The following is a 13,060-nucleotide window of genomic DNA, read 5'->3' as shown; positions in this document are numbered from 1 at the left end:
ATATGTATGCATATATTGGATTTACCATATTTTGTTACCATGTTTAGCATATATTGGATTACTTGCCATCTAAGGGAGGAGGTGAGAGGGAGGGGAGAAATTGAAACACAGGGTTTTGCAAGGGTTAATGCTGAAAAATTATCCATGCATATGTTTTGAAATTTAAAAAAGAAGAAAAAAATAAGAGAGGCTTAAAAAGAAGACTGAGAGAAAAGTCTTTGTTTCACTGGATAGATACAGATGGAATATTTATGGAAGCACATAGATAAAAATCATTCAAGATTAGAAAGAGTTGAATAGATTGTGATCTTCACTATTAGAGTGTCCACATGGATGATAGCAGAAATATAAAAAATATATAAGAATAAATGAAGCCTTTTTTTCAATTTCCACATTGTAAAATTATGTGTGAAGAGGTCTTTATTTTTCCAGAAAAATATTTTTCAAGGCTATTCTTTTTCTTGGGCACTCAAATATAACTAGCCACTTTAATCCTGACTCTCTATTTGTCCTGGGTTAAAAAATAATTTATTCCTTCTCTATGTAGTCTTAATTCCTAGTTTTCTGATTTCTTTAAAAATATCCCTTGCTTTTAAGAAAACCTGTTCTGAGTTGAAAAGTCTGCCAAACTGCTTTTTAACCTTTATTTTTAAGTAAAGATAAAGTATATAATGTATCATAGTGAAAAGAAAAAGAAAAGAAAAGGTTTATATAAAGAAAACCTCTAGGAAACAATACACAAAACATCATACATCAAATACACAACATAATACAATTCACACAATACATAAATAAACATGAAAGTGGCAGAAATTATATGTTCTCACCCATCTAAGTTTCTAAATGCATTTAGCATTAAGAGTCATGATTACACTTTCCTATTTCAACAATATGTAATAGCATTTATCCCAAGCATTAAGAAGAAATCAAAGGATACAATAGTGTTCTATTATAAAATGGGATAAAAAACAAAACGAAATACCCTGGACACATTTTCCCCAACTCTATAGGGAACTGTGTTATCATCAAGACAGGTGAGGCATTCATCTAACCATTCAGCAAGGTTTTTATTGAATACCTGTTATTTGTAAGGCACTGGGGGTCCAGGCTGGGGAATAGAAGGGAGGGAGATGAGGTGGAATAAAATGTTATCAAAAATAGCACCCCTGCTCCCTCTTTTCAGAAGATTATCTTCTCCCTACTATATTTTAAACACATATGCAAATGACTATAGAAAATGAAAGTACATGATGTTCCACATAAGGGGAAGAATTAGGAATTAAAATGATAAGATACTGGGATTTAGACTTCAACAAGAGATTAGAGCTCATCTAATTTAACCAGTTTCATTTGATTTATTTTAAATATGTTGCACTAATTCCCCTTTTATTTATACCATAGTCATTTCCATATATTTCAGTTTCAGTCCATTCGCACCTAGACTTTTCTTATAGCAAACAAAAATAGTTAAACAAAAACAGTGGACATAATGAAAACTTTTGACATTACCTTTATTACCCTGTCCTAATAGCTCTTACCACTCTAGTGACAGAAGGGCTAGGTTTTTCAATGTACTGTTGTCATTAGAGAATCCCTAGGAGGTTCTTTCAGATATTCCATTATTACTAACAAATGATGCTTCAACTCATCTTGGAGGAGATACAATTTGAGTCACCTTTGTCCAGGCGTCTGAATTCAAGAGCATAGGAATTAGCAAAGTTCTCCAAACAATGAGACCTGTTTTCACCTCAACCCCCCAGCCATTATTGAAAATAATATTCATGATATAAAACCTCAAACCTTCTACTTCTAAACCAAAATACACAGCCATAATTGGGGAAACAACTCCTATGGGAAAATGATAAGGCAACCCAATCAATTGTTAACCAAATGCAACTCAAGGGGAAGAAAAACAAGCCTAACTCAAGAAGCCAGTTACTCTGAGGAAAATACAGGAGGCAGTACAAATCAAGGAACTTAGATTGCCACCACTTTGACCACCATTTCCTCTGGAATTCTGGTAAATATCGACTAGCGCCCTGATTCTGAGATTCATTAATAACAATACTATCAACCCAATGTCCACAGCAATCATTGTGAAGTCTTGTAAAGATGCCCCTATAGATGTTATAGCTATAGCTATTGACCAACTAGAAAAGAAATTGCTATCCACAAAGACCTTGACACAGTAAAATCTTCCAAGATCAGAAACAAATTTGATTATGTCAGTTGAAATAAAATTAAGAAATAAGCATTACCATCTGTGTTGCTACCTTGCCCTAAGGACCACCAGATATTTTATCAGATTTGCATCTGAAACCTTTCACTGTACTGTCTCTCCCACCATAACGTGAATTCCTTGAGAACACTAGTCACTTTTTCTCTTTGTATCTCCAAAACTTAGTATGTGCTTTGCACATTGTATACTCAATGAATTCTTCATTCCTTCCCTTATTTTTTCCTTTTCTCCTTTATTTTTTTTTCCTTTCTTTCCTTCTTCCTTTGTCAAACAAAATAAAATAAACAAATAAATTCATGTACCCCAGATTAAGGCATACTTTAGATAAAGTTCTTTAAGAAAGAGAAAAAGTTAAACAGAAACAAAATTAAGAATTATTTTAAGAGTATAAAGTCAGATAATTATTTCTCCCAAAGCATCATAATATGTTTATCAGAGAAAAATAATTAGCCTTGTCATTTTTTTTCTGAGGCAATTTGAGTTCAAGAAACCTTCCCAGGGTCACTCAGCTAGAAACTGTTAAGTGTCCAAGGTTAGATTTGAACTCAGGTCTTCCTGACTTAAGGGTTGGTGCTCTATCCACTGTGCTACTTAGCTGCTCCATAGCCTTGCCATTTTGAAAATGTTGACTTTCTTGACTGTATGGGATGAAGTCAAGGTAGCAGGATTTGCTTTCACAGCTACATATTTCCATAATTGTTTTCTAATCTTCAGAACCAGAAGAGCAATAAGACTTCCTGACATCATCCCATATTCCCATCCAATTGGTCATAAAAGTTTCTGATAACTAGTTGTAATCCATGTTCTTAGTGAAGATCATATTTGACACCAGATAAGCTAAGGTCTTATTTGTAGTGTATGACATGCTAACTTTATTAGGAGCCAAAAATCCTAGACTTTTGGTTTATGTTTTTTATTTGTTTTGTTTTCTTTTGTTTTTGCATTAGAATTGGAGACTGAGTTCCATTGAAAGGCATCATTGAAGATATATAAGCTTCCTTGTCACTATAGAAACTGTTACTGTTTGCATGTGATAGATGAGAACGTAAATAAGAGAGAAACTGAAGGATGGAAAAATCCTTCTATCATTGATCAGAACTATGAGTTTATAATTATGAATTCTTTTGCCTGAGGAAAAATAAAGTACAGAACAGAAGAAATTATGGGATCTGTTCAAAAACAAAAAACAAACAAAAAAATCAGTCCCATTGAAGTCATCCTGAAGGAAAAGGTAACTAGCATACTAGACAATCCAGAAGAATACTGTTAGATATCTCTAAAGAATGGCTCCACAATGACAGAATACTGTGGGAAATTGAGACAGATAAGGCAAAGATTTAAAGGCACATCACTGGGAACAAAGCAACAGAAAGCCATGAGGGTCAGTATCCAGGAGCCTTAGTTTCCTAATGACAAAAGAAAAGAAATTTGCCTGTCCTGCACGAATTTGATCACAAAAATGCCTAGAAGGTACAGAAAAAGGAAGAAGCACATTCTAATGTCCATACCCTATGGCAAAACCCAAATTACTTCACTCTAATTATAGCTAAGAGTGATTATTAATCTTCTTAAGGTAAAGATCTTTTCATACAACTTAAAATGATTTGAAATTTTCAGTGACTTCCCATTGTTTTGGATAAAATTCTAATATTTTATTATTTATATAAAAATATTTTATTTTTGTTTAAAGTATTTTTTTTGAAAACTTCAGATACAAATATAAAATCTTTACTTCTAAGATGAGATACAATGGGTCAAAGAATGGTTCAAAAAGCCTCCATACTTCTCTTTGGATAGAAATCATCTGTCTTTGTATGGTCTGTTCTCACATATTGCATTTCACACATGTTGTTTTCATATACAAAGAGTCATAGTTTATACCACTTTATATTTACAAATCACAACTACAGATATCACACCACACAGACACAGATACAGTGTGAGATCAAATATTTCTTAAACAAAAATATAGTCTTAAAATTTGTCACAGATCCAATTTTTTTTTTTTTTTTTTTTTTGCTGAGGCATTTGGGGTTATGTGATTTGCCTAGGGGCATATAGGCAGAAAGTGTTAAGTATCTGAGGTCAAATTTGAACTCGGCTTCTCGTGACTCCAGGACAAGAGGTCTATCCACTACACTAACTAGCTGCTGCCCAATTTAAAAAAAAAAATAATAAAGATTTTAGGAAATACTGAGACAGCAAAGAATAACTAAAACTTGTCTTCACTAATTGTTCAAAGTTATTCAATATTCCTTTTTTAATAAAAGGACACAAAGCATTGATTAAGAATGTCTAGGAGGGAATATTTCAGCAACTTAATAACTATAGGGTTTTCATTTTGGTAGTTCTCAAGAAGTCACAGATAATACATCTTTCACAATGTACTACTGGTTTATGAGCTGTTTCTCTAGGGTTATACAAGGCCACCCAGCCACATGTGACTAAAAGTTCACTTACTTAGAACATTTGCAAGGCCAGGTCTTGAACTAATAGAAGTACTGCTTCAAATGAGATTCTGTTTCACTTAGCAGTTCTACCAAAGTAAACCTCAGAAAGTCTGTTGCAAAGGAAACACACACACACCGTCTATGATGCCTTAATGTATTGACATCTTCTTTAAGGAGCTTCAACAGTCTTCCATACCTATCATCTCACTGAATCCCACCACACCTTTGCAAGGTAATTATAGTATATAGCAAGTATCACTACCGTAACAATCCAAATAAATCAATACCAGTTTAGGTATGGTAGGTCCTGTTTCTCATGTCAAGAAAAACTGGGAGTAGTCTAAAAATAGAACATCTCCTTTTATCACTATTTTTAGAAAAGCCTCTTATGCTCACTCCTACTGTAGTCCCTACCACTCTTTAAATGTCAAAGCTAAGACCTTTTAAAAGCTGACTCAATTCAAAGCTGGGACAACAACATTCACAACACTTAGGTTTCTGGTCTGCATGCTTTTTTGACCACAAGCTCAATGTTAATAATGGGGTTAAAAGCACAGGGCCCCATAAAGTAAACACTTACAAATAAATTGAGGAATAATAGGCCAAAAAATGGCTACAAAATATTCCTAAGTTGATATTTTCCAAGACAGGCTCCATGTTATGGGAGGAACAATTTTCAGCTCCTTCCTTGACCAATTTCTCTATAAGTAAAATAATTCCAGAAGAGAGAACAACATGACAATAATAATAAGAAACTATGATGTCCTGTAGAGCACATCTAACTATTCCAGGAAAATTCAACAATTGAGGGATGTGGAAAGAAAGGATATTTAACAAAGAATTCTCTCCACTGCTTCCAAGTGGGCCATTGAAAGTCTAAAATCATGATATCCTCTTTTTCTTAAACAGGGAATATTGTATGAATAAAATATAAGAAGGTTTCTTCTTAGTCAAATAAGTACAGATACAAGATACTGAGTGCTGCAGAGCTATTTAGACCAAATAACAGAAATAATGCCTTGCCTGGATTGACAGCCTTGTATTCCAAAGATACCATAGGTACTTTACACCTACTGTTTGATATATTCCAGTTCTATTATGATGGCTTTCTTATGGCTATTATTCTGTATGTTTTATAAAACTATGAAAACTTTTCATCTGTTAAAGTTAAAAATAATCTGCCATTAACATTGACCCTTACAAAAACTTCTGTTCCAACTTTTCCCTTTCTTCCCTGCATCTCCTCTCCTAGATGGCAGGTAGTCCCATACATATTAAATATGTTAAAGTATATGTTAAATACAATATATGTATACATATTTATACAGTTATTTTGCTGCACAAGATTTAGAAAGAAAATAAAAATAACCTGGGAAGAAAAACAAAAATGCAAGTAAACAATAACTGAAAGAGTATAAATGCTATGTTGTTGTCCACATTCATTTCCCAGTGTTCTTTCGCACCAGCAATGTTTTAATGTCTCAGTTTTCTCACATTCTCTCAAACATTCATTATTATCTTTTTCTTTCATCTTAGTTACTCTGAGATATATGTAGTGGTATTTGCATTTCTTTGATTAATAGTGATTTAAAGCATTTTTTTCATAATACTAGAAATAGTTTTAATTTCTTCATCTTAAAATTATTAATAGCATTTGTACATTGAAGTTGGAGAATTACTTGTATTCTTATATTTGAGGCAATCTTCTATATATTTTAGAAATGGGGCCTTTATCAGTAAAAAACTTTTTTTCCCCAGTTTACTGATTCCATTCTAATCTTTTCTGCATTGGTTTTGTTTGTACAAAATGTTTTAAATTAATTGGATCAAAATAATCCATTTTGCATTGCATAATGTACACTAGTTCTTTTTTGCCCACAAACTCCTTCCTTCTCCACATAGCTGAGAGGTAGGCTAAATTTTCTTATAGTATCACTCTTTATATCTCAATCTTGAACCCATTTTGCTCCATTACTTGAACCCAAGTAATACTGACCATTCTAGGGCATAAGATTTGTATCAATACCTATTTTTCTACCATAGTAATATCCATTTTTCACAAAATTTTGTCAAAAGGTGACCTCTTAATTTGGAAACTGGGGTCTTCGGGTTTATCAAACACTAGATTACTATAATCATTGACTATTGTGTCTTGTGAATTTAACCTATTCTACTGAATAATTACTTTAATTCTTAGCTAGTTCCAAATCCATTTTGATTTGGTTCATCTCATTGTTGAAGAGAATCATGTCCATCAGAATTGATCATCATATAGTATTGTTGTTGAAGTATATAATGATCTCCTGATCTTGCTCATTTCACTCAGCATCAGTTCATGTAAGTCTCTCCAGGCCTTTTTGAAATCATCCTGCTGGTCATTTCTTACAGAACAACAATATTCCATAACATTCATATACCACAATTTATTCAGCCATTCTACAATGGATGGACATTTACTCAGTTTCCAGTTTCTGGCCACTACAAAGAAGGCTGCCACAAACATTTAAAGCTAACGTTTCTAATACAATATTGAATAGCAATATGTTAGTGGACAAATTTGTTTCACCTCTGATCTTACTGGAAATAGTTTTGGTTTATTTTCATTTCATATTATGTTTGCTAGTGGGTTTAAATAGATGCTACTCATCATTTTAAGGAAAAATCAATTTATTCCTCTGCATTTTAGTGTTTTATTAGGAATGGGTATTGAATTTTTTCAAATACTTTCTCTGAACTTATTGAGGCAATCATGTAATTTCTTTTAGCTTGATTATTGATACAGTCAATTATGACATAGGTTTCCTAATATTGAAGCAGCTTTGAATTCCTAGTATAAATCCTAATTTGTCATGGTTTATTATCCTGGGGATAACTTGCTATAATCTCTTTGCCAATATTTTATTTAAGATTTTTGCTTCAATATTCATTAGAAAAATTGGTCTACAACTTTCTTTCCCTGTTTTAGCCCTACCTGATTTTGGTATCAGCACCATATCTTTGTCAATAAAGAAATAGTGTAGGAATTCTTCTTTCCCTATTTTTTTGAACAGTTGGCATAGTATTGTAATTAATTCTTCTTTAAATTTAAATTCATCTGATCCAGGAGATATTTTCTTGGGAAAATGATTAATAGCTTGTTCAATCTATTTTTTCTAAAATGGGACTATTCAAGTAAATTGTTTCCTTCTCTATTAATCTGGGCAATCTATATATTTTTTTTTGTAAATTTTCATTTATATTACTTAGATTATCAGATTTATTGTCTTAAAGTTGGGCAAAATAGCTATTCATTATTGCTCTAATTTCCTCTTTATTGGTGAAAATTTCATCCTTTTTATTTTTGACAATAACAATTTGATTTCATTCTTACCTTTTTCTAATCAAATTAACTGCAGATTTATCTATTTTGTTGTTTTTTTCATAAAACTAACTCAGTTTTGTTTATTCATCAATGGTTTTCTTACTTTCAATTTTATTGATATATCCTTTTTCTTTCAGAATGTCAAATTTGGTATTTAATTGCGGATTTTTTTTCATATGTTCCTTTTGTAACTTTTTTCCTTGAAAGTCCAATTCATTGATCTTCTCTTTCTCCATTTTATGCAAGTAAACATCTGGAAATATAAAATTTCCCCTAATAACTGCTTTGGCTGTATCCCACTAAATTTGATATATTGTTTCATTATCATTTTCATGGATGAAGTTATTCTATGTATATGATTTATTGTTTCACCCATTCATTTTTAGGATTAAATTATTTAGTTTCCAAATAATTTTTGGTCTATTTTCCCCTGGCCTTTTATTACATGAGATTTTTATTGCATCATGATCTGAAAAAAAAAATGCATTTACTATTTCTGTCTTTCTACATTTGATTTTGTGGTGTTTATGCCCTAAAACATTATCAATTTTATATAGGTTTTCTGAATCACTAAAAAGAAAGCAAATTCCTTTCTGCCTCCATTCAATTTTCTTCAAAGGTCTATCATACCTAATTTTTTTCTAAAATTCTGTTTACCTTTTTAATTCCTTTCTTATTTATTCTGTCATAATATTTATTCAGTTCTAAGAGAGCAAGGTTGAGATTTCCCACTAGTATAGTTTTGCTGTCTATTTCTTCTTACAGCTCTCTGAACTTCTCCTTTAGGAATTTGGCTGTTATACAACTTAGTTTAATTGTTTTGTTCATTGCAATTTTTTTTTCCATTTCACAAATTCTGTTTTTCAATACATTGGTTGCTTTTTCATATTTATTTTTAAGGAATTATATACTATTGTTCCACTTCAATAAATCTACTTTGTAGGGAGTTAAATGCTTTTACAATTTCATTAAATCTGTTTTGTAAGGAGTTTTCTTGAGATAAGTTCTGTTTTTTCTTTTCCATATACTCTTGCAAAGATCTCATTTCCTTTCCCCATTTTTCTTTGAAGTCTGTTTTAAGATCTTTTTTGAAATCTTCTAAGAAAGCCTTGTGAAATAGGGACCAGATCATATCATCCTTCATCTGGAATAAATTTGCCTCTCTTTCCATAAAACTTGTCTATGGTCAGAGTTCTTTTTGCTTTTTTGTTCATTTTTTAAGGGTTGAAGTCTGCTGTTAAGGCAAAGGGGTGACAGTTTTTTTTTTTTTTTTAATTTGCCCTGGGGTAGTTCTGCTGACTAACTTTTGGTGCTCAGCTCAGTAATTGTGACCAGGTCCCGGATTATTCTAGGGTTCAGCGACTTACAATTTGCCTTTTGGTATTTGCATTTGGGTGTCTTTCAGAAAATCTGCTAAACCACCAGTTTTCAACCAGGATAAAGTAGCCTAAGAGCCTCACAGTAAATTCCCTGGTACACAGAGACCACAATGCTCTGGCTCCCCACCCCAGCTCCTTGCTCTGGCCTCTCTATGCTGCAGTCTGGGCTCAGCAGACTGTCCCCCTGCCCAATTAGAACAGACTTTTTCTGAAGTTCTTCCAAAATATCTTCTGCTAGAAATTTGTTTTACTCCAAATATTCAGTTTTTCTGTCATTTCAAAATAAATTCAAAGGCTTGATCTAGTGTCCTTCTCAGGACATCTATTTTCCACTATCTTAACTCCCCTCCCCAAAAGGTAAAAATTTGTAAAGGAATAAGTCCTACTCTCATTCATTGCTGTTCCAGTGAGCAAGTTCCACTTGTAAGTGGAACCCCTGTAATACTAGTTAAAGCTGTCAATACTCCAATAGGAAAAAATAATCTTCTCCCTCTTTGAAGATATATTTACTCTGAAATGGACTAGGAATTGTATATATAAAAGGCTGTGAGACTATTATTTTGCTGTTCTGCTGAATGTCTTGTAATCTCACTTTGATGGAATCAGGAAATAACTTCTCAACAGCATCTCTGAGCAGAATATTCACTTTAGGAAAATTTCCCATTTCTCTCAGCTCTCTGGACATTATGTTTTCTTTAAGGGCATTCACTCCAGAGGCAGGCAATGTTGACTGAAATTGTGCCCACAGTTCATGATGGTGGGATTCACCTGGATGTTGTATTGGCAGTGGCATAAAAATTCAATACAAGAAAGTTAACTATGAACACCAAAGATGGTCTCTTCTTCAGTGATCCGCATTTTGTATGAAATTAGCTGTATAACTTCTATCTTTTTTAAAATCATTCCGTCTTCTGAAAATATCTATTTCAATCTCTTAAGAGCTATAAGGCAAAATTAAATCCTGTGATTCTGGAGCTACCTCATATAGATCTGACATCTTCCTGGTATCTTCCATGGTACTACCTAACAACCCAAGTAATATTGACCATGATAAGTTCTAATCTTTTTAGCCTTGTTTTTTTATGTCTTATATAATCTGGCTCCAAATTACCTTCCTAGATTTATTTTATTTTTTTTTAATATTTTACTAATCTCTTTATGCTGCACTCTAGTCAAACTGTACTAGTTGTTTCCCAAATTTAATGCTGTTTTTCCATCTGCACGAACCTTACCCTGCATGCCAAAAATTTATGCCTCACTGTAATCTTGAAAATCTTCACTTACTTCAAAGTTTAAGGCAGATGACATCTCTTCTGAGAAGTTAAAACTGATGCCTCCCCAAGTTGTTATTATTCGCTACCTCTTGGAATGGCTTTTCAGCTAATTAGCTTTTATTTAATTGGATTCATTTTTTGTTTTTTTCTTTCACTCAGGCAGCTAAGCGGCAGAGAATATAAAGTACTAGGTTTAGGATCAGGAAGACTCATCTTTAGGAGTTCAAATCAGCCTCAAATACTAACTAGTGATGTTAATCTGAAGAACTAACTTAATCCTGTTTGCCTCAGTTTCTCATCTGTCAAAATGAGCTGTAACAAAAAATGATAAAACACTTCAGTATCTTTTCCAAGAAGACCCCAAATGGAGTTATAGAGTCAAACATGACTAAAAGTGAATATTTTCCTCTCATTGAACCAAGTGGACTATAAGATTGTTAAGAGCTATTTGTTTTTGTTTTCTGTATACCCAAAACCAAGCATAGTGTTTTATTTTTTTTTCATAATTATAACTTTTTTATTGAGTGAACCCATGCCTGGGTAATTTTTTACAACATTATCCCTTGCACTCACTTCTGTTCTGACTTTTCCCCTCCCTCCCTCCACCTCCTCCCCCAGATGGCAAGCAGTCCTATACATGTTAAATATGGCACAGCATATCCTAGATACAGTATATGTGTGAAGAACCAAACAGTTCTCTTGTTGCACAGGAAGAATTGGATTCAGAAGATAAAAGTAACCCGGAAAGAAAAACAAAAATGCAGACAATACATTCATTTCCCAGTATTCTTTCTTTGGGTGTAGTTGCTTCTGTCCATCATTGATCAATTGAAACTGAGTTAGAATTCTTTGTTGAAGAAATCCACTTCCATCAGAATACATACTCATAACAGTATTTTTGTTGAAGTATATAATGATCTCCTGGTTCTGCTCATTTCACTTAGCATCAGTTCATGTAAGTCTCTCCAAGCCTCTCTGTATTCATTCTGCTGGTCATTTCTTACAGAAAAATAATATTCCATTATATTCATATGCCACAATTTACCCAATCATTCTCCAATTGATGGGCATCCATTCATTTTCCAGTTTCTAGCCACTACAAACAGGGCTGCCACAAACATTTTGGCACATACAGGTCCCTTTCCCTTCTTTAGTATTTCTTTGGGGTATAAGCCCAGTAGTAGCACTGCTGGATCAAAGGGTATGCACAGTTTGATAACTTTTTGAGCATAGTTTCAAATTGCTCTCCAGAGGGTGTATTTTCTAATGAATATTTCAGATCATGACTTCTTGCTATACGCTTACCACCATGATCATCAGTTGGCATTAGTCAGAGTTAGCTTTTCAAAAGGAATATTTGCTATGTGAGTAAGAACAATTGTCACCTTACAGAGTCCAGGGGAAAGTGGATTCAGACTTAGAGCACATATAACAAACAAGCAAGGGATCCTGGTTTCCCGAAACCTCTCTTTCCTTTGTGGTTATAATGAATATATCATTAGACATCCCACAGTTTCCCTGCTAGACGCTTGTAGAATCTTGAAACACCTATCCTCACTTCTCAATGTAAAGAGTGAATCAGCCATTCCAGATATGCTTCCAGAATTAATACATCTCTGGGAAGTCCCAAATCCTTTAAAGTCCACTAACTCTTCATCTTTCCAATTAAAGAGGGAGGAAACCAAGTTCTGACACTAATTTCCATTTCACCATTGTATGAATTCCCAAATATTTATCTGAAATGGCTCTCCCCTCATTTTCCACTCATTTATATCTCGATTCCAGATTGTGTCAATTTTTCCCAATGCATCTCTTTGGAATTCCTATGTGACTTCACTTAAGTAAATTTATGACATCTTGTCACTTAATCTAAGTTGGAGTAAATAACTGATTTAATTTACCACTACTCTTAGTTACATATGATTTAGATTTTATATCACAAATATATACTACAGTAAATGTTTTCCCATCATCAATGGCATTTCATGTCAAGTTTCTAACTTATATGAAGTGACCATCAGAATTAAGTCTCTGATGTTAATGGTTTTATTTAAATGATCAGACCTGTATATAATGTATGTTGAGATGATGTCATTCATATGTGTATCTATCTATCTATCTATCTATCTATCTATACAGTGTCTCCAAATCTTGCAACAATAATGCTTAATTTAAAGCTTAAAACTGAACTAAGAATTTTTGGGAAATCCTGTATAAAGATATGACACAGTAGAGAGTGAACAAAGTCTGGGCTCAGGAAAACCTGAGACCAAAATCCACTTGTGACATTTACCATCTGTTTGTTGTTGCACAACTCACTAATCCTTTCCATTCTTCAGGCAACTTCCTAGGCTTTA

The 13,060-nt window shown here is 33.1% G+C and overlaps 1 pseudogene; it reads right to left on the bottom strand.

Annotated features, from left to right (window-relative positions):
* Positions 1-5,170: 5,170 nt before the first annotated feature.
* Positions 5,171-10,224, bottom strand: LOC100933679 (annotated as a pseudogene).
* Between the last annotated feature and the right edge of the window lie 2,836 nt (positions 10,225-13,060).

This window comes from Sarcophilus harrisii, chromosome 6 (genome assembly GCF_902635505.1).
Source record: "Sarcophilus harrisii chromosome 6, mSarHar1.11, whole genome shotgun sequence".
Classification (NCBI taxonomy): domain Eukaryota; kingdom Metazoa; phylum Chordata; class Mammalia; order Dasyuromorphia; family Dasyuridae; genus Sarcophilus; species Sarcophilus harrisii.
The sequence above is the reverse complement of the archived record's forward strand: the minus strand, read 5'-3'. Positions and strand labels throughout refer to the sequence as shown.